This window comes from Euprymna scolopes, chromosome 43 (assembly GCF_053919585.1).
Source record: "Euprymna scolopes isolate OS-2025 chromosome 43, ASM5391958v1, whole genome shotgun sequence".
Lineage (NCBI taxonomy): Eukaryota > Metazoa > Mollusca > Cephalopoda > Sepiida > Sepiolidae > Euprymna > Euprymna scolopes.
The window spans coordinates 45,246,580-45,272,577 of NC_136524.1; positions in this window are offsets into that span (position 1 = coordinate 45,246,580).

Genomic DNA, 25,998 nt, shown 5'->3' on the forward strand with positions numbered 1-25,998 from the left:
TAATAGAATGTAATAATATAAAAGAATATAATAAGATAAAAGAATGTAATAATATAAAAGAATATTATAATATAAAAGAATATAATAATATAAAAGAATATAATAATATAAAAGAATGTAATAATATAAAAGAATGTAATAATATAAAAGAATATAATAATATAAAAGAATATAATAATATAAAAGAATATAATAATATAAAAGAATATAATAATATAAAAGAATGTAATAATATAAAAGAATGTAATAATATAAAAGAATATAATAATATAAAAGAATATAATAATATAAAAGAATATAATAATATAAAAGAATGTAATAATATAAAAGAATACAATAATATAAAAGAATATAATAATATAAAAGAATATAATAATATAAAAGAATATAATAATATAACAGAATATAATAATATAAAAGAATATAATAATATAAAAGAATGTAATAATTTAAAAGAATGTAATAATATAAAAGAATATAATAATATAAAAGAATATAATAATATAAAAGAATGTAATAATATAAAAGAATATAATAATATAAAAGAATATAATAATATAAAAGAATGTAATAATATAAAAGAATATAATAATATAAAAGAATATAATAATATAAAAGAATATCATAATATAAAAGACTATAATAATATAACAGAATATAATAATATAAAAGAATATAATAATATAAAAGAATATAATAATATAAAAGAATATAAGAATATAAAAGAATATAATAATATAAAAGAATATAATCATTTAAAAGAATATAATAATATAACAGAATATAATAATTTAAAAGAATATAATAATATAAAAGAATATAATAATATAAAAGAATGTAATAATAAAAAAGAATGTAATAATATAAAAGAATATAATAATATAAAGGAATATAATAATATAAAAGAATATAATAATTTAAAAGAATATAATAATATAAAAGAATATAATAATATAAAAGAATGTAATAATATAAAAGAATATAATAATATAAAAGAATATAATAATATAAAAGAATATAATAATATAAAAGAATATAATAATATAACAGAATATAATAATATAACAGAATATAATAATTTAAAAGAATATAATAATATAAAAGAATATCATAATATAAAAGAATATAATAATATAACAGAATATAATAATATAAAAGAATATAATAATATAAAAGAATATAATAATATAAAAGAATATAATAATATAAAAGAATATAATAATATAAAAGAATGTAATAATATAAAAGAATATAATAATATAAAAGAATATTATAATATAAAAGAATATAATAATATAAAAGAATATAATAATATAAAAGAATGTAATAATATAAAAGAATGTAATAATATAAAAGAATATAATAATATAAAAGAATATAATAATATAAAAGAATATAATAATATAAAGGAATATAATAATATAAAAGAATGTAATAATATAAAAGAATATAATAATATAAAAGAATATAATAATATAAAAGAATGTAATAATATAAAAGAATGTAATAATATAAAAGAATATAATAATATAAAAGAATATAATAATATAAAAGAATGGAATAATATAACAGAAAATAATAAAAAAAAAGAATATGATAATATAAAAGAATATAATGATATAAAAGAATATAATAATATAAAAGAATATAATAATATAAAAGAATATAATAATATAAAAGAATGTAATAATATAAAAGAATGTAATAATATAAAAGAATATAATAATATAAAAGAATATAATAATATAAAAGAATATAATAATATAAAAGAATGTAATAATAAAAAAGAATGTAATAATATAAAAGAATATAATTATATAAAAGAATATAATAATATAAAAGAATCCAATAATACAAAGGAATATAATAATATAAAAGAATGTAATAATATAAAAGAATATAATAATATAAAAGAATATAATAATATAAAAGAATGTAATAATATAAAAGAATATAATAATATAAAAGAATGTTATAATATAAAAGAATATAATAAGATAAAAGAATATAATAATATAAAAGAATATAATAATATAAAAGAATATAATAATATAAAAGAATGTAATAATATAAAAGAATATAATAATATAAAAGAATGTAATAATATAAAAGAATATAATAATATAAAAGAATATAATAATATAAAAGAATATAATAATATAAAAGAATATAATAATATAAAAGAATATAATAATATAAAAGAATAAAATAATATAAAAGAATATAATAATATAACAGAATATAATAATATAAAGGAATATAATAATATAAAAGAATATAATAAGATAAAAGAATATAATAATATAAAAGTATGTAATAATATAAAAGAATGTAATAATATAAAAGAATATAATAATATAAAAGAATGTAATAATATAAAAGAATATAATAATATAAAAGAATATAATAATATAAAAGAATATAATAATATAAAGGAATATAATAATATAAAAGAATATAATAATATAAAATAATATAATAATATAAAAGAATATAATAATATAAAAGAATGTAATAATATAAAAGAATATAATAATATAAAAGAATATAATAATATAAAAGAATATAATAATATAAAAGAATGTAATAATAAAAAAGGATGTAATAATATAAAAGAATATAATTATATAAAAGAATATAATAATATAAAAGAATACAATAATACAAAGGAATATAATAATATAAAAGAATGTAATAATATAAAAGAATATAATAATATAAAAGAATATAATAATATAAAAGAATGTAATAATATAAAAGAATATAATAATATAAAAGAATGTTATAATATAAAAGAATATAATAAGATAAAAGAATATAATAATATAAAAGAATATAATAATATAAAAGAATATAATAATATAAAAGAATGTAATAATATAAAAGAATATAATAATATAAAAGAATGTAATAATATAAAAGAATATAATAATATAAAAGAATATAATAATATAAAAATGTAATAATATAAAAGAATATAATAATATAAAAGAATATAATAATATAACAGAATATAATAATATAAAGGAATATAATAATATAAAAGAATATAATAAGATAAAAGAATATAATAATATAAAAGTATGTAATAATATAAAAGAATGTAATAATATAAAAGAATGGAATAATATAACAGAATATAATAATATAAAAGAATATAATAATATAAAAGAATATAATAATATAAAAGAATATAATAATATAAAAGAATATAATAATATAAAAGAATATAATAATATAAAATAATATAATAATATAAAAGAATATAATAATATAAAAGAATATAATAATATAAAAGAATATAATAATATAAAAGAATATAATAATATAACAGAATATAAAAATATAAAAGAATATAATAATATAAAAGAATATAATAATATAAAAGAATATAATAATATAAAAGAATATAATAATATAACAGAATATAATAATATAAAAGAATATAATAATATAAAAGAATATAATAATATAAAAGAATATAATAATATAAAAGAATATAATAATATAAAAGAATATAATAATATAAAAGAATATAATAATATAAAAGAATATAATAATATAAAAGAATATAATAATATAAAAGAATGTAATAATATAAAAGAATATAATGATATAACAGAATATAATAATATAAAAGAATGTAATAATATAAAAGAATGTAATAATATAAAAGAATATAATAATATAAAAGAATGTAATAATATAAAAGAATGTAATAATATAAAAGAATATAATAATATAAAAGAATGTAATAATATAAAAGAATATAATAATATAAAAGAATATAATAATATAAAAGAATATAATAATATAAAAGAATATAATAATATAACAGAATATAATAATATAAAGGAATATAATGATATAAAAGAATATAATAAGATAAAAGAATATAATAATATAAAAGTATGTAATAATATAAAAGAATGTAAGAATATAAAAGAATATAATAATATAAAAGAATGTAATAATATAAAAGAATATAATAATATAAAAGAATATAATAATATAAAAGAATATAATAATATAAAAGAATATAATAATATAAAAGAATATAATAATATAAAAGAATATAATAATATAAAAGAATATAATAATATAAAAGAATTGAATAATATAACAGAATATAATAATATAAAAAATATAATAATATAAAAGAATATAATAATATAAAAGAATATAATAATATAAAAGAATATAATAATATAAAAGAATATAATAATATAAAAAATGTAATAATATAAAAGAATGTAATAATATAACAGAATATAATAATATAAAAGAATATAATAATATAAAAGAATATAATAATATAAAAGAATGTAATAATAAAAAAGAATGTAATAATATAAAAGAATATAATAATATAAAAGAATATAATAATATAAAAGAATACAATAATACAAAGGAATATAATAATATAAAAGAATGTAATAATATAAAAGAATATAATAATATAAAAGAATATAATAATATAAAAGAATGTAATAATATAAAAGAATATAATAATATAAAAGAATATAATAATATAAAAGAATATAATAATATAACAGAATATAATAATATAATAGAATGTAATAATATAAAAGAATGTAATGATATAAAAGAATATAATAATATAAAAGAATGTAATAATATAAAAGAATATAATAATATAAAAGAATATAATAATATAAAAGAATATAAAAATATAAAAGAATATAATAATATAAAAGAATATAATAATATAAAAGAATATAATAATATAAAAGAATATAACAAGAAAAAAGAATATAATAATATAAAAGAATGTAATAATATAAAAGAATATAATAATATAAAAGAATATAATAATATAACAGAATATAATAATATAAAGGAATATAATAATATAAAAGAATATAATAAGATAAAAGAATATAATAATATAAAAGTATGTAATAATATAAAAGAATATAATAATATAAAAGAATATAATAATATAAAAGAATGTAATAATATAAAAGAATATAATAATATAAAAGAATATAATAATATAAAAGAATATAATAATATAAAGGAATATAATAATATAAAAGAATATAATAAGATAAAAGAATATAATAATATAAAAGAATATAATAATATAAAAGAATATAATAATATAAAAGAATATAATAGTATAAAAGAATATAATAATATAAAAGAATATAATAATATAAAAGAATGTAATAATATAAAAGAATATAATGATATAACAGAATATAATAATATAAAAGAATGTAATAATATAAAAGAATGTAATAATATAAAAGAATATAATAATATAAAAGAATGTAATAATATAAAAGAATGTAATAATATAAAAGAATATAATAATATAAAAGAATGTAATAATATAAAAGAATATAATAATATAAAAGAATATAATAATATAAAAGAATATAATAATATAAAAGAATATAATAATATAACAGAATATAATAATATAAAGGAATATAATGATATAAAAGAATATAATAATATAAAAGAATATATAAATATAAAAGTATGTAATAATATAAAAGAATGTAATAATATAAAAGAATATAATAATATAAAAGAATGTAATAATATAAAAGAATATAATAATATAAAAGAATATAATAATATAAAAGAATATAATAATATAAAAGAATATAATAATATAAAAGAATATAATAATATAAAAGAATATAATAATATAAAAGAATGGAATAATATAACAGAATATAATAATATAAAAGAATATAATAATATAAAAGAATATAATAATATAAAAGAATATAATAATATAAAAGAATATAATAATATAAAAGAATATAATAATATAAAAAATGTAATAATATAAAAGAATGTAATAATATAACAGAATATAATAATATAAAAGAATATAATAATATAAAAGAATATAATAATATAAAAGAATGTAATAATAAAAAAGAATGTAATAATATAAAAGAATATAATAATATAAAAGAATATAATAATATAAAAGAATACAATAATACAAAGGAATATAATAATATAAAAGAATGTAATAATATAAAAGAATATAATAATATAAAAGAATATAATAATATAAAAGAATGTAATAATATAAAAGAATATAATAATATAAAAGAATGTAATAATATAAAAGAATATAATAATATAAAAGAATATAATAATATAAAAGAATATAATAATATAAAAGAATATAATAATATAAAAGAATATAATAATATAAAAGAATGTAATAATATAAAAGAATATAATAATATAAAAGAATGTAATAATATAAAAGAATATAATAATATAAAAGAATATAATAATATAAAAGAATATAATAATATAAAAGAATATAATAATATAAAGGAATATAATAATATAAAAGAATACAATAATATAAAAGAATGTAATAATATAAAAGTATGTAATAATATAAAAGAATATAATAATATAAAAGAATATAATAATATAAAAGAATATAATAATATAAAAGAATATAATAATATAAAAGAATATAATAATATAACAGAATATAATAATATAAAGGAATATAATAATATAAAAGAATGTAATAATATAAAAGAATATAATAATATAAAAGAATATAATAATATAAAAGAATATAATAATATAAAAGAAAATAATAATATAAAAGAATATAATAATATAAAAGAATGTAATGATATAAAAGAATATAATGATATATCAGAATGTAATAATATAAAAGAATGTAATAATATAAAAGAATATAATAATATAAAAGAATGTAATAATATAAAAGAATGTAATAATATAACAGAATATAATAATATAAAAGAATATAATAATATAAAAGAATATAATAATATAAAAGAATGTAATAATAAAAAAGAATGTAATAATATAAAAGAATATAATAATATAAAAGAATATAATAATATAAAAGAATACAATAATACAAAGGAATATAATAATATAAAAGAATGTAATAATATAAAAGAATATAATAATATAAAAGAATATAATAATATAAAAGAATGTAATAATATAAAAGAATATAATAATATAAAAGAATATAATAATATAAAAGAATATAATAATATAACAGAATATAATAATATAATAGAATGTAATAATATAAAAGAATGTAATGATATAAAAGAATATAATAATATAAAAGAATGTAATAATATAAAAGAATATAATAATATAAAAGAATATAATAATATAAAAGAATATAAAAATATAAAAGAATATAATAATATAAAAGAATATAATAATATAAAAGAATATAATAATATAAAAGAATATAATAAGAAAAAAGAATATAATAATATAAAAGAATGTAATAATATAAAAGAATATAATAATATAAAAGAATATAATAATATAACAGAATATAATAATATAAAGGAATATAATAATATAAAAGAATATAATAAGATAAAAGAATATAATAATATAAAAGTATGTAATAATATAAAAGAATGTAATAATATAAAAGAATATAATAATATAAAAGAATGTAATAATATAAAAGAATATAATAATATAAAAGAATATAATAATATAAAAGAATAAATTAATATAAAGGAATATAATAATATAAAAGAATATAATAAGATAAAAGAATATAATAATATAAAAGAATATAATAATATAAAAGAATATAATAATATAAAAGAATATAATAATATAAAAGAATATAATAATATAAAAGAATATAATAATATAAAAGAATGTAATAATATAAAAGAATATAATGATATAACAGAATATAATAATATAAAAGAATGTAATAATATAAAAGAATGTAATAATATAAAAGAATATAATAATATAAAAGAATGTAATAATATAAAAGAATGTAATAATATAAAAGAATATAATAATATAAAAGAATGTAATAATATAAAAGAATATAATAATATAAAAGAATATAATAATATAAAAGAATATAATAATATAAAAGAATATAATAATATAACAGAATATAATAATATAAAGGAATATAATGATATAAAAGAATATAATAATATAAAAGAATATATAAATATAAAAGTATGTAATAATATAAAAGAATGTAATAATATAAAAGAATATAATAATATAAAAGAATGTAATAATATAAAAGAATATAATAATATAAAAGAATATAATAATATAAAAGAATATAATAATATAAAAGAATATAATAATATAAAAGAATATAATAATATAAAAGAATATAATAATATAAAAGAATATAATAATATAAAAGAATGGAATAATATAACAGAATATAATAATATAAAAGAATATAATAATATAAAAGAATATAATAATATAAAAGAATATAATAATATAAAAGAATATAATAATATAAAAGAATATAATAATATAAAAAATGTAATAATATAAAAGAATGTAATAATATAACAGAATATAATAATATAAAAGAATATAATAATATAAAAGAATATAATAATATAAAAGAATGTAATAATAAAAAAGAATGTAATAATATAAAAGAATATAATAATATAAAAGAATATAATAATATAAAAGAATACAATAATACAAAGGAATATGATAATATAAAAGAATGTAATAATATAAAAGAATATAATAATATAAAAGAATATAATAATATAAAAGAATGTAATAATATAAAAGAATATAATAATATAAAAGAATGTAATAATATAAAAGAATATAATAATATAAAAGAATATAATAATATAAAAGAATATAATAATATAAAAGAATATAATAATATAAAAGAATATAATAATATAAAAGAATGTAATAATATAAAAGAATATAATAATATAAAAGAATGTAATAATATAAAAGAATATAATAATATAAAAGAATATAATAATATAAAAGAATATAATAATATAAAAGAATATAATAATATAAAAGAATATAATAATATAAAGGAATATAATAATATAAAAGAATACAATAATATAAAAGAATGTAATAATATAAAAGTATGTAATAATATAAAAGAATATAATAATATAAAAGAATATAATAATATAAAAGAATATAATAATATAAAAGAATATAATAATATAAAAGAATATAATAATATAACAGAATATAATAATATAAAGGAATATAATAATATAAAAGAATGTAATAATATAAAAGAATATAATAATATAAAAGAATATAATAATATAAAAGAATATAATAATATAAAAGAATATAATAATATAAAAGAATATAATAATATAAAAGAATGTAATGATATAAAAGAATATAATGATATATCAGAATGTAATAATATAAAAGAATGTAATAATATAAAAGAATATAATAATATAAAAGAATGTAATAATATAAAAGAATGTAATAATATAAAAGAATATAATAATATAAAAGAATATAATAATATAACAGAATATAATAATATAAAGGAATATAATAATATAAAAGAATGTAATAATATAAAAGAATATAATAATATAAAAGAATGTAATAATATAAAAGAATATAATAATATAAAAGAATATAATAATATAAAAGAATATAATAATATAAAAGAATGTAATAATATAAAAGAATATAATAATATAAAAGAATATAATAATATAAAAGTATGTAATAATATAAAAGAATATAATAATATAAAGGAATATAATAATATAAAAGAATACAATAATATAAAAGAATGTAATAATATAAAAGTATGTAATAATATAAAAGAATATAATAATATAAAAGAATATAATAATATAAAAGAATATAATAATATAAAAGAATGTAATAATATAAAAGAATATAATAATATAAAAGAATATAATAATATAAAAGTATGTAATAATATAAAAGAATGTAATAATATAAAAGAATGTAATAATATAAAAGAATATAATAATATAAAAGAATGTAATAATATAAAAGAATATAATAATATAAAAGAATATAATAATATAAAAGAATATAATAATATAAAAGAATATAATAATATAAAAGAATATAATAATATAAAAGAATATAATAATATAAAAGAATATAATAATATAAAAGAATGTAATGATATAAAAGAATATAATGATATATCAGAATGTAATAATATAAAAGAATGTAATAATATAAAAGAATATAATAATATAAAAGAATGTAATAATATAAAAGAATGTAATAATATAAAAGAATATAATAATATAAAAGAATGTAATAATATAAAAGAATATAATAATATAAAAGAATATAATAATATAAAAGAATATAATAATATAAAAGAATATAATAATATAACAGAATATAATAATATAAAGGAATATAATAATATAAAAGAATATAATAAGATAAAAGAATATAATAATATAAAAGTATGTAATAATATAAAAGAATGTAATAATATAAAAGAATATAATAATATAAAAGAATGTAATAATATAAAAGAATATAATAATATAAAAGAATATAATAATATAAAAGAATATAATAATATAAAAGAATATAATAATATAAAAGAATATAATAATATAACAGAATATAATAATATAAAGGAATATAATAATATAAAAAAATATAATAATATAAAAGAATATAATAATATAAAAGTATGATATAATATAAAAGAATGTAATAATATAAAAGAATATAATAATATAAAAGAATGTAATAATATAAAAGAATATAATAATATAAAAGAATGTAATAATATAAAAGAATATAATAATATAAAAGAATATAATAATATAAAAGAATATAATAATATAAAAGAATGTAATAATATAAAAGAATATAATAGTATAAAAGAATATAATAATATAAAGGAATATAATAATATAAAAGAATATAATAATATAAAAGAATATAATAATATAAAAGAATATAATAATATAAAAGAATATAATAATATAAAAGAATATAATGATATAACAGAATATAATAATATAAAAGAATATAATAATATAAAAGAATATAATAATATAACAGAATATAATAATATAAAGGAATATAATAATATAAAAAAATATAATAATATAAAAGAATATAATAATATAAAAGTATGATATAATATAAAAGAATGTAATAATATAAAAGAATATAATAATATAAAAGAATGTAATAATATAAAAGAATATAATAATATAAAAGAATGTAATAATTTAAAAGAAGGTAATAATATAAAAGAATATAATGATATAAAAGAATATAATAATTTAAAAGAATGTAATAATATAAAAGAATATAATAATATAAAGGAATATAATAATATAAAAGAATATAATAATATAAAAGAATATAATAATATAAAAGAATATAATAATATAAAAGTATGATATAATATAAAAGAATGTAATAATATAAAAGAATATAATAATATAAAAGAATGTAATAATATAAAAGAATATAATAATATAAAAGAATGTAATAATTTAAAAGAAGGTAATAATATAAAAGAATATAATAATATAAAAGAATATAATAATTTAAAAGAATGTAATAATATAAAAGAATATAATAATATAAAGGAATATAATAATATAAAAGAATATAATAATATAAAAGAATATAATAATATAAAAGAATATAATAATATAAAAGAATATAATAATATAAAAGAATATAATGATATAACAGAATATAATAATATAAAAGAATATAATAATATAAAAGAATATAATAATATAACAGAATATAATGATTTAAAAGAATGTAATAATATAAAAGAATGTAATAATATAAAAGAATGTAATAATATAAAAGAATATAATAATATAAAAGAATGTAATAATATAAAAGAATATAATAATATAAAAGAATGTAATAATATAAAAGAATATAATAATATAAAAGAATATAATTATATAAAAGAATATAATAATATAAAAGAATGTAATAATATAAAAGAATATAATAAGATAAAAGAATATAATAATATAAAAGAATATAATAATATAAAAGAATATAATTATATAAAAGAATATAATAATATAAAAGAATATAATAATATAAAAGAATATAATAATATAAAAGAATATAATAATATAAAAAGAATATAATAATATAAAAGAATATAATAATATAAAAGAATGTCATAATATAAAAGAATATAATGATATAACAGAACATAATAATATAAAAGAATATAATAATATAAAAGAATATAAAAATATAACAGAATATAATGATTTAAAAGAATGTAATAATATAAAAGAATGTAATAACATAAAAGAATGTAATAATATAAAAGAATATAATAATATAAAAGAATGTAATAATATAAAAGAATATAATAATATAAAAGAATGTAATAATATAAAAGAATATAATAATATAACAGAATATAATAATATAAAAGAATATAATAATATAAAAGAATATAATAATATAACAGAATATAATGATATAAAAGAATGTAATAATATAAAAGAATATAATAATATAAAAGAATATAATAATATAAAAGAATATAATAATATAACAGAATATAATAATATAAAGGAATATAATAATATAAAAGAATGTAATAATATAAAAGAATATAATAATATAAAAGAAGGTAATAATATAAAATAATATAATAATATAAAAGAATATAATAATATAAAACAATATAATAATACAAAAGAATGGAATAATATAAAAGAATGTAATAATATAAAAGAATATAATAATATAACAGAATATAATAATATAAAAGAATGTAATAATATAAAAGAATGTAATAATATAAAAGAATATAATAATATAACAGAATATAATAATATAAAAGAATATTATAATATAAAAGAATGTAATAATATAAAAGAAAATAATAATATAATAGAATATAATAATATAAAAAATGTAATAATATAAAAGAATGTAATAATATAAAAGAATATAATAATATAAAAGAATATAATAATATAAAAGAATGTAATAATATAAAAGAATATTATAATATGAAAGAATGTAATATTATAAAAGAATATTATAATATAAAAGAATATAATAATATAATAGAATATAATAATATAAAAGAATATAATAATATAAAAGAATATAATAATATAAAAGAATATAATAAGATAAAAGAATGTAATAATATAAAGGAATATAATAATATAAAAGAATATAATAATATAAAAGAATATAATAATATAAAAGAATATAATAATATAAAAGAATATAATAATATAAAAGAATATAATAATATAATAGAATATAATAATATAAAAGAATATAATAATATAAAAGAATATAATAATATAAAAGAATATAATAAGATAAAAGAATGTAATAATATAAAGGAATATAATAATATAAAAGAATATAATAATATAAAAGAATATAATAATATAAAAGAATATAATAATATAAAAGAATATAATAATATAAAAGAATATAATAATATAAAAGAATATAATAAGATAAAAGAATATAATAATATAAAAGAATATAATAATATAAAAGCATATAATAAGATAAAAAAATGTAATAATATAAAAGAATATAATAATATAAAAGAATATAATAATATAAAAGAATATAATAATATAAAAGAATATAATAATATAAAAGAATATAATGAGATAAAAGAATGTAATAATATAAAAGAATGTAATAATATAAAAAATATAATCATATAAAAGATTATAATAATATAAAAGAATATAATAATATAAAAGAATATAAGAATATAAAAGAATATAATAAGATAAAAGAATACAATAATATAAAAGAATATAATAATATAAAAGAATATAATAATATAAAAGAATATAATAAAATAAAAGAATATAATAATATAAAAGAATATAATAATATAAAACAATATAATAATATAAAAGAATATAATAATATAAAAGAATATAATAATATAAAAGAATATAATAAGATAAAAGAATATAATAATATAAAAAATATAATATTATAAAAGAATGTAATAATATACAAGTATGTAATAATATAAAAAAATATAATAATATAAAAGAATATAATAATATAAAAGAATATAATAATATAAAAGAATGTAATAATATAAAAGAATATAATAATATAAAAGAATATAATAATATAAAACAATATAACAATATAAAAGAATATAATAATATAAAAGAATGTAATAATATAAAAGAATATAATAATATAAAAGAATGTAATAATATAAAAGAATATAATAATATAAAAGAATATAATAATATAAAAGAATATAATAATATAAAAGAATATAATATTATAAAAGAATGTAAAAATATAAAAGAATATAATAATATAAAACAATATAATAATATAAAACAATATAATAATATAAAAGAATATAATAATATAAAAGAATGTAATAATATAAAAGAATATAATAATATAAAAGAATATAATAATATAAAAGAATATAATAATATAAAAGAATATAATAATATAAAAGAATATAATAATATAAAAGAATATAATAATATAAAAGAATGTAATAATATAAAAGAATGTAATAATATAAAAGAATGAAATAATATAAAAGAATATAATAATATAAAAGAATATAATAATATAAAAGAATATAATAATATAAAAGAATGTAATAATATAAAAGAATATACTAATATAAAAGAATATAATAATATAAAAGAATATAATAATATAAAAAAATATAATAAGATAAAAGAATATAATAATATAAAAGTATGTAATAAGATTAAAGAATGTAATAATATAAAAGAATATAATATTATAAAAGAATGAAATAATATAAAAGAATATAATAATATAAAAGAATATAATAATATAAAAGAATATAATAATATAAAAGAATATAATAATATCAAAGAATATAATAATATAAAAGAATATAATAATATAAAAGAATGGAAAACATAACAGAATATAATAATATAAAAGAATATAATAATATAAAAGAATATAATAATATAAAAGAATATAATAATATAAAAGAATATAATAATATAAAAGAATGTAATAATATAAAAGAATGTAATAACATAAAAGAATATAATAATATAAAAGAATATAATAATATAAAAGAATATAATAATATAAAAGAATATAATAATAAAAAAGAATGTAATAATATAAAAGAATATAATAATATAAAAGAATATAATAATATAAAAAAATATAATAATATAAAAGAATATAATAATACAAAAGAATATTATAATATAAAAGAATATAATAATATAAAAGAATATAATAATATAACAGAATATAATAATATAAAAGAATATAATAATACAAAAGAATATAATAATATAAAAGAATGTAATAATATAAAAGAATGTAATAATATAAAAGAATATAATAATATAAAAGAATATAATAATATAAAAGAATATAATAATATAAAAGAATATAATAATATAACAGAATATAATGATATAAAAGAATGTAATAATATAAAAGAATATAATAATATAAAAGAATATAATAATACAAAAGAATATAATAATAAACCAGAATATAATAATATAAAAGAATGTAATAATATAAAAGAATGTAATAATATAAAAGAATATAATAATATAACAGAATATAATAATATAAAAGAATGTAATAATATAAAAGAATATAATAATATAAAAGAATGTAATAATATAAAATAATATAATAATATAAAAGAATATAATAATATAAAACAATATAATAATACAAAAGAATGGAATAATATAAAAGAATATAATAATATAAAAGAATATAATAATATAACAGAATATAATAATATAAAAGAATGTAATAATATAAAAGAATGTAATAATATAAAAGAATATAATAATATAACAGAATATAATAATATAAAAGAATATAATAATATAAAAAAATGTAATAATATAAAAGAATATAATAATATAAAAGAATATAATAATATAAAAGAATATAATAATATAAAAGAATATAATAATATAAAATGATGTAATAATATAAAAGAATATAATAATATAACAGAATATAATAATATAAAAGAATATAATAATATAAAAGAATATAATAATATAAAAGAATATAATAATATAACAGAATATAATAATATAAAATAATATAATAAGATAAAAGAATGTAATAATATAAAAGAATATAATATTATAAAAGAATGAAATAATATAAAAGAATATAATAATATAAAAGAATATAATAATATAAAAGAATATAATATTATAAAAGAATATAATAATATAAAAGAATGGAATAATATAAAAGAATATAATAATATAAAACAATAATATAATATAAAACAATATAATAATATAAAAGAATGTAATAATATAAAAGAATATAATAATATAAAAGAATATAATAATATAAAAGAATATAATAATATAAAAGAATATAATAAGATAAAAGAATGTAATAATATAACAGAATGTAATAATATAAAAGAATATAATAATATAAAAGAATATAATAATATAAAAGAATATAATATTATAAAAGAATGTAATAATATAAAAGAATGAAATAATATAAAAGAATATAATAACATAAAAGAATATAATAATATAAAAGAATATAATAATATAAAAGAATATAATAATATAAAAGAATGAAATAATATAAAAGAATATAATAATATAAAAGAATATAATAATATAAAAGAATATAATAATATAAAAGAATGTAATAATATAAAAGAATGAAATAATACAAAAGAATATAATAATATAAAAGAATATAATAATATAAAAGAATGTAATAATATAAAAGAATATAATAATATACAAGAATATAATAATATAAAAGAATATAATAATATAAAAGAATATAATAATATAAAAGAATATAATATTATAAAAGAATATAATAATATAAAAGAATATAATAATATAAAAGAATATAATAATATAAAAGAATATAATAATATAAAAGAATGAAATAATATAAAAGAATATAATAATATAAAAGAATATAATAATATAAAAGAATATAATAATATAAAAGAATATAATAATATAAAAGAATGTAATAATACAAAAGAATGGAATAATATAAGATAATAGAATAATATAAAAAAATATAATAATATAAAAGAATGTAATAATATAAAAGAATATAATAATATAAAAGAATGTAATAATATAAAAGAATATAATAATATAAAAGAATATAATGAGATAAAAGAATGTAATAATATAAAAGAATGTAATAATATAAAAAATATAATAATATAAAAGAATATAATAATATAAAAGAATATAATAAGATAAAAGAATATAATTATATAAAAAATATAATATTATAAAAGAATGTAATAATATACAAGTATGTAATAATATAAAAAAATATAATAATATAAAAGAATATAATAATATAAAAGAATATAATAATATAAAAGAATGTAATAATATAAAAGAATATAATAATATAAAAGAATATAATAATATAAAAGAATATAATAATATAAAAGAATATAATAATATAAAAGAATGTAATAATATAAAAGAATATAATAATATAAAAGAATGTAATAATATAAAAGAATATAATAATATAAAAGAATATAATAATATAAAAGAATATAATAATATAAAAGAATATAATATTATAAAAGAATGTAAAAATATAAAAGAATATAATAATATAAAACAATATAATAATATAAAACAATATAATAATATAAAAGAATATAATAATATAAGAGAATGTAATAATATAAAAGAATATAATAATATAAAAGAATATAATAATATAAAAGAATATAATAATATAAAAGAATATAATAATATAAAAGAATATAATAATATAAAAGAATGTAATAATATAAAAGAATGTAATAATATAAAAGAATGAAATAATATAAAAGAATATAATAATATAAAAGAATATAATAATATAAAAGAATATAATAATAGAAAAGAATGTAATAATATAAAAGAATATACTAATATAAAAGAATATAATAATATAAAAGAATATAATAATATAAAAGAATATAATAAGATAAAAGAATATAATAATATAAAAGTATGTAATAAGATTAAAGAATGTAATAATATAAAAGAATATAATATTATAAAAGAATGAAATAATATAAAAGAATATAATAATATAAAAGAATATAATAATATAAAAGAATATAATAATATAAAAGAATATAATAATATAAAAGAATATAATAATATAAAAGAATGGAATAATATAACATAATATAATAATATAAAAGAATATAATAATATAAAAGAATATAATAATATAAAAGAATATAATAATATAAAAGAATATAATAATATAAAAGAATGTAATAATATAAAAGAATGTAATAATATAAAAGAATATAATAATATAAAAGAATATAATAATATAAAAGAATATAATAATATAAAAGAATGTAATAATAAAAAAGAATGTAATAATATAAAAGAATATAATAATATAAAAGAATATAATAATATAAAAAAATATAATAATATAAAAGAATATAATAATACAAAAGAATATTATAATATAAAAGAATATAATAATATAAAAGAATATAATAATATAACAGAATATAATAATATAAAAGAATATAATAATACAAAAGAATATAATAATATAAAAGAATGTAATAATATAAAAGAATGCAATAATATAAAAGAATATAATAATATAACAGAATATAATAATATAAAAGAATATAATAATACAAAAGAATATAATAATATAAAAGAAGGAAATAATATAAAAGAATGTAATAATATAAAAGAATATAATAATATAACAGAATATAATGATATAAAAGAATGTAATAATATAAAAGAATATAATAATATAAAAGAATATAATAATACAAAAGAATATAATAATATAACAGAATATAATAATATAAAAGAATGTAATAATATAAAAGAATGTAATAATATAAAAGAATATAATAATATAACAGAATATAATAATATAAAAGAATGTAATAATATAAAAGAATGTAATAATATAAAAGAATATAATAATATAAAAGAATGTAATAATATAAAATAATATAATAATATAAAAGAATATAATAATATAAAACAATATAATAATACAAAAGAATGGAATAATATAAATGAATATAATAATATAAAAGAATATAATAATATAACAGAATATAATAATATAAAAGAATGTAATAATATAAAAGAATGTAATAATATAAAAGAATATAATAATATAACAGAATATAATAATATAAAAGAATATAATAATATAAAAGAATGTAATAATATAAAAGAATATAATAATATAAAAGAATATAATAATATAAAAGAATATAATAATATAAAAGAATATAATAATATAAAAGAATGTAATAATATAAAAGAATATAATAATATAACAGAATATAATAATATAAAAGAATATAATAATATAAAAGAATATAATAATATAAAAGAATATAATAATATAACAGAATATAATAATATAAAAGAATATAATAAGATAAAAGAATGTAATAATATAAAAGAATATAATATTATAAAAGAATGAAATAATATAAAAGAATATAATAATATAAAAGAATATAATAATTCAAAAGAATATAATATTATAAAAGAATATAATAATATAAAAGAATGGAATAATATAAAAGAATATAATAATATAAAACAATAATATAATATAAAACAATATAATAATATAAAAGAATGTAATAATATAAAAGAATATAATAATATAAAAGAATATAATAATATAAAAGAATATAATAATATAAAAGAATATAATAAGATAAAAGAATGTAATAATATAAAAGAATGTAATAATATAAAAGAATATAATAATATAAAAGAATATAATAATATAAAAGAATATAATATTATAAAAGAATGTAATAATATAAAAGAATGAAATAATATAAAAGAATATAATAACATAAAAGAATATAATAATATAAAAGAATATAATAATATAAAAGAATATAATAATATAAAAGAATGAAATAATATAAAAGAATATAATAATATAAAAGAATATAATAATATAAAAGAATATAATATTATAAAAGAATGTAATAATATAAAAGAATGAAATAATATAAAAGAATATAATAATATAAAAGAATATAATAATATAAAAGAATGTAATAATATAAAAGAATATAATAATATACAAGAATATAATAATATAAAAGAATATAATAATATAAAAGAATATAATAATATAAAAGAATATAATATTATAAAAGAATATAATAATATAAAAGAATATAATAATATAAAAGAATATAATAATATAAAAGAATATAATAATATAAAAGAATGAAATAATATAAAAGAATATAATAATATAAAAGAATATAATAATATAAAAGAATATAATAATATAAAAGAATATAATAATATAAAAGAATGTAATAATACAAAAGAATGGAATAATATAAGATAATAGAATAATATAAAAAAATATAATAATATAAAAGAATGTAATAATATAAAAGAATATAATAATATAAAAGAATGTAATAATATAAAAGAATATAATAATATAAAAGAATATAATAATATAAAAGAATATAATAATATAAAAGAATATAATATTATAACAGAATGTAAGTAAAATAAAACAGTAATAAAAATTGAAAATTCCAATGAAAAACTCTTTTTTACATCTCCAACACATTTTGAATATATTTTAAACATTTTAAATAATTTATGAAGAGGCCGCTTCACAGAACGTGTGAAACGCGTTAAAAACGATTTCAATGATTTAAAAACATTATTACAATGATCTAAACATAATTTTCAATGAGAAACCAAGACCCGTGTAATAAAATAATTTAAAAAAATATACATTTTTGTTGACCACCCCCTTATTTACATATACATCTTTCTCTTATTATTTAAATATACATCTTTCTCTCGTTGGAATTTCTTAACCCATTATATATATATATATATATATATATATATATATATATATATATATATATATATATATATATATATACATACATATATATATATATATATATATATATACACATAAATATGTATATATATATATATATTCCCATCTGCTATATTGTGTTCATCTTAAATTCTACGCAATTGAAATGACACCAATAATCTATTAAGAAACAATTAGAAATGAATAATTAATTAATTAACGCTCGTATTTCAAATGAATATGCTAATTAATTGACCTTCATGTAGTCGTTCGCATATCCATGACTGAGTATATTAAGAAGTTCGTCTTAATAAGTTTTAAATAGATAAGTATGATTTTAATATTAATATAAAAAAAAATCAACTTTATAGTTATGATAATGATGGACTCTCCCATCGATTTTGACATATGAGGTTTCGCCACCACAATTAAGTTGCTCGGAAATCCACACAGATTATTTGTTTATAGTGGTGAAGGCTTTGTGTAGAACCAACCACACTTTTTGGTATTGCTGCTAACCTTTGTTGGTGCAGATGATTGCCACATGACAGAGTATACAGTAGACCACAGATTATTACATCTGAGTTTCATTCTCCTAGATGCATGTCTTAATGAAGACTGGGACGCATTTCTCTCAGTAAATTAATGCAACCCCAGATACCAACCTGGAATTTTTTATGACTTGGCGTGGTACATACGGCACCTAGTCTTCTCATGCGATCACTCATCTGATATGGCACAATCACGTTGATACACCAGTTTTCACTAGATCACCGAAGTTATAGTCATATAGACATAAAAATATATATAATATTAAAAAAAATTTTTTTAAACCTTTATTTTACCCCAATAAGGCATGGAGCCACTGTAATGTTATGGGGAAGTGGACAGCAAAATTTTTTTTTTTTCACAGTACGCTTAAATTTAATAACATAATAAATTTATAGTTAAGATAGAAGCCTTTCATTACCTTAAAAGACCATAAAGATAACTTTATAAACTTGCAAACCTTAGGAAGAATTAATATGAGAAAAAATCAGTAAACAAATACTTAAAGATATATATATAAAATTAGGAAATATATTATTCTTCAAAAACTTACCTAAATAGAGATTCTGTCTGTCTTTCTGTCTGTCTGTCTGTCCGTTCGTTAGTTATAATTTTTACATCAGTCACATTTTTTTTTAATGTAATACATATTGTGAAATTTATTTGTATCAATGATCTTTACTTTTAGGAGTTGAAAATATCACATTAATGATAAATAATACATTCTCAAAAATAAAGCAGACATCATGATTGGACAATCGAAATCTTCCGATCTTCAATCTGGGGTTTTACCAAGTAAGCTATTTTGACTTTCTTATAAATGCAGATTAAAACATTACCTTGACAAAAAAAAAGATAATAATAATTTTGACGTGACGTCATAGATTTAAGTCATGTTTCAAAACATGAATTTTAAACAAGAAAAAAATTTAAAAAAAGAAATAAATGAATGGTTAAACCAGATTATTTTAATAGTATAAAACAATTTTATGTTGCTTTATGTAGTTTTACATGGTTTTTATGTAGTTTTACATGTTTTTATGTAGTTTTACATGTTTTTTATGTAGTTTTACATGTTTTTATGTAGTTACGTATTCATGTTAAAAACAATTTAATATTTAATATACACATAAATTCGAGCCTGTAAGGCTCATAATTCTATTTATATCATGAAACAAAATTTGGTGCTACTTTACAATAGCTTCTGTTGTTTAATGCATTTTGAGGGAGGTGACAGTGCTCAAGTAGTTAACGACACAGATTGACGATCTAGATGTTCCAAGTTCGAATCAGTTCGTTCCACTCAATTACATTTACTTAGTATGCTCGAAACCTTCACGTGGTCCCACCTGTAAGTACCCAATGTTTTTCTAGAAAGAATTCTAACTGAAAAAAATATCGGGAAAACCGATTCCAACAATAGAATCACCTGATTCGTAAGATACAGATGAATGTATTTTTAAATATCATAAAACCATAACTTCTGAAAATATCAATAGTTTTGTATCAATAATTGGAGATAGTTTATTAATTATAAGTATTCCTGTTATTTTTTTTATCTATATATTATCATTACAGTTTGATATAATTTTTTGGTGTGTCTTTACAATAGCGTGTCGTCCTTAGGGTTGCCAGACCATGAAGATACTTCAAAATCAAATCTTTTAGGAAAATAAAAGACCACCAAAAAAGGCCAAATTGTAGCTAAAATAAAAATACATTCATCTATATCACATGAATCAGGTGATTCTATTGCTATAATCGGTTTTCCTGATATTTTTTTCAGTTAGAATTCTTTCTAGAAAAACATCCTAAATAAATGTAATTTAGTGGAACGAACTAGATTCAAACTTGGAACACTCAGGGCGTCAATCCGTGTCGTTAACCACTTGACCACCGCCACCTCCATCAAAATGCATTAAACAACAGAAAGAAAAGATTGGAAATAATACAAGTCCTAAAAATTTTGTTTTAACATAGGAATAAAAAAATATGGAATAGCAAGGCAATAAGACACTTGATATAAAGAAGTAATCATAATAAACAGGGAGGTGAATATTGAATGAATAACTTCAAACCAAAACTGAAAGAAACCTCATCACCAAGATTCAATCCAATAATGAAGTTTTTTTTTTTTTTTTTTTTTTTTTACAAAGGAGTCACCACTTATCAAGGCTCGGAGGCCACTCGAGGCTAAGGGTTAATGGGTATACATCAGTTATGGGATTAAAGCATAGTAATCATAAGTAGTGGAGATTTTGTAAATTGGATTACTCAGAGGGACGATTCATCAAGAACTTGTTTACATTGGACTTGAAGACAATCAAATTATAGTCAGCTGGAAAGCAAGCAAACACAAAAGAGTTCCACCAGCGTGCAGTTCTAAGAAAGAAGCTTTGTTTATGGAATCTACATTTAGGTTTAGGGACAGATAAAGAGTGTGGGAAATTATTGATAGTGGTTTTGGCTAGACGAGTGTTTTTTTGTGAAAGTTTGGTAAGGGAGGGGCTACAAATTGAAGCTCAGACGAGCACTTGCCATGAGAATAACGATAAAGCAGAGACAGGCTCGCAATGTCTCTTCTGTGGGAAAGAGGTTGCAGGGAGGAGAAAAGGGCATCCACCACTAAGCTACGAAGTCGATTTTGAACTCTGTCATGGCAGGATAAGCTGCTCCTAATAGCTCCTGCCCAGATGTGGCAATAGTACTCTATCGTTCGCTGTACCTGACTTTTATATAGGTAGAGAATAGTATCAGGAGTGAGATATCTACTGGAGCGGTAGAAGGATCCTACCATTTTTCAGTGGCCTTGGCTAATATTTCTTTGTATCTTGGGGATGTGGAATTTTTGTTGGGGGCAGAGTCTTTCATCGTGGTTCCTATTTACAATGCCTCCCCATGGGACAGAGTCAGACACCAGGGTCGTTTTTTTTTTTATTGTGGAGAAAAGGAACAAAAATTTTAAATTGTCTCAGTCGTGAAGGACTTTTCTTCCACCGACATAGAACAAGAAATTGAAGTGCAGTATCTGAAGAACAGATGGTATTTATTTGCTCCCCCACCGAGCAAATTAGGCACAAGGCCGATTTTTAATGTGAGGAGTGAAGGGGAAATGGGGACCAACTCCCCGGGGAGTAGGGGAGCTGGATAGTGACAATTGATATGAAGGGTTTCCCCTACATTGACCAAGGTCTGATATGTGGGTTTACCCCCACATATAGTCTTTGCTTGCAGTATCTGCCAGAACAGATGGTATTTATTTGCTCCCCCACTGAGCAAATTAGGCACAAGGCCGATTTTTAATGTGAGGAGTGAAGGGGAAATGGGGACCAGCTCCCCGGGGAGTAGGGGAGCTGGATAGTGACAATTGGTATGAAGGGTTGCCCCTACATTGACCAAGGTCTTATATGTGGGGTCGCCCCCACATATGGTCTTTGCTTGCAGTATCTGCCGGAACAGATGGTGTTTATTTGCTCCCCCACCGAGCAAATTAGGCACAAGGCCGATTTTTAATGTGAGGAGTGAAGGGAGGGGGAAGGGAAAAAGGGGACCAGCTCCCGAGAGGTGGGAAATGGGAGCTGGTTAAAGGTCAGGCATGTGGGGTTGCCCCCACATCTGGTCTTTGCTAGTCATAGCTAGTCATAGCTTGCAGTATCTGCCGGAACAGATACTACACTTTGATCTTGGCCTAAAGGCCAGGTAAGTCTTTCATCATGGTTGTTGTTACCATAATATTTTGACTGTTTTAATCGCCAGCTTTTTTTTTTTCTTCTTCTTTTTTCAGATACCTTGCATAAAGAAACCGGGAACAGTCATGGAATTTTGAATTCAGCCCCCTTTTTTTTGAGAAAGTAGTAGAAGGATACTTTTTAAATTCCATTTTGAATCCGACTCTTCTTTGGAGTACTGGGAGTACACTGTTTACATTCCAGCGCTGTTTTGAGGTCCTGGGTGCACATGATTTATATTTCACTTTGAACACTCTTCTTCCGTTGGATGCAATGGGAGTACACTATTTGCAATCCATTTTTGAAATCCAGACCTCTTTTAGTACATAAATGATAATATTTACAGAAACCAAAATAATACACCACTACATCTTAGTAACCATTTTAATCATCTCCCAAAAGTTTTTAAACAAAATCATTATTTTAAAGACTATAGAACATCTACAAATTCCGAACATCTCTGTACTAATAAAATTAGCAAACAAGAACTTTGTGTAGGCGTGTGAATCTCGCCTATACGTAACTTAGATAAATACATGCTGAATTATCGAATCCTATTTACTATCCATCGAATATATAGTGATATCTTTTACATAAAATACTTTATTTTTTTTGTCTCATCATTTTGTTCTAGCAGGAGATGGGACATCCTAGCGGATGTCAAACATTCATCTACTATCTCATATCTCATACATTCCAACCGAGAGAGCTTTTCAAGTTTCTAACCATCCTTTTAATTGCAATTGTTTGTATCGCTCTCGCACTTGGTTCACCACGTATATTTGCCAGGTAACTTTTAAGAATTCTTTTTCATGAGTCAAGTTTCTTTTCATGTTGTACGTAAGACCCTGATACCCATGCATGCATGCGCGCGCGCGTGTATGTATAAACTATTCTACTATTTTATTTCTAGTTTCCAGAGAATGTAATAGAGAGAGAGAGAGAGAGAGAGAGAGAGAGAGAGAGAGAGAGAGAGGGATATATATATATA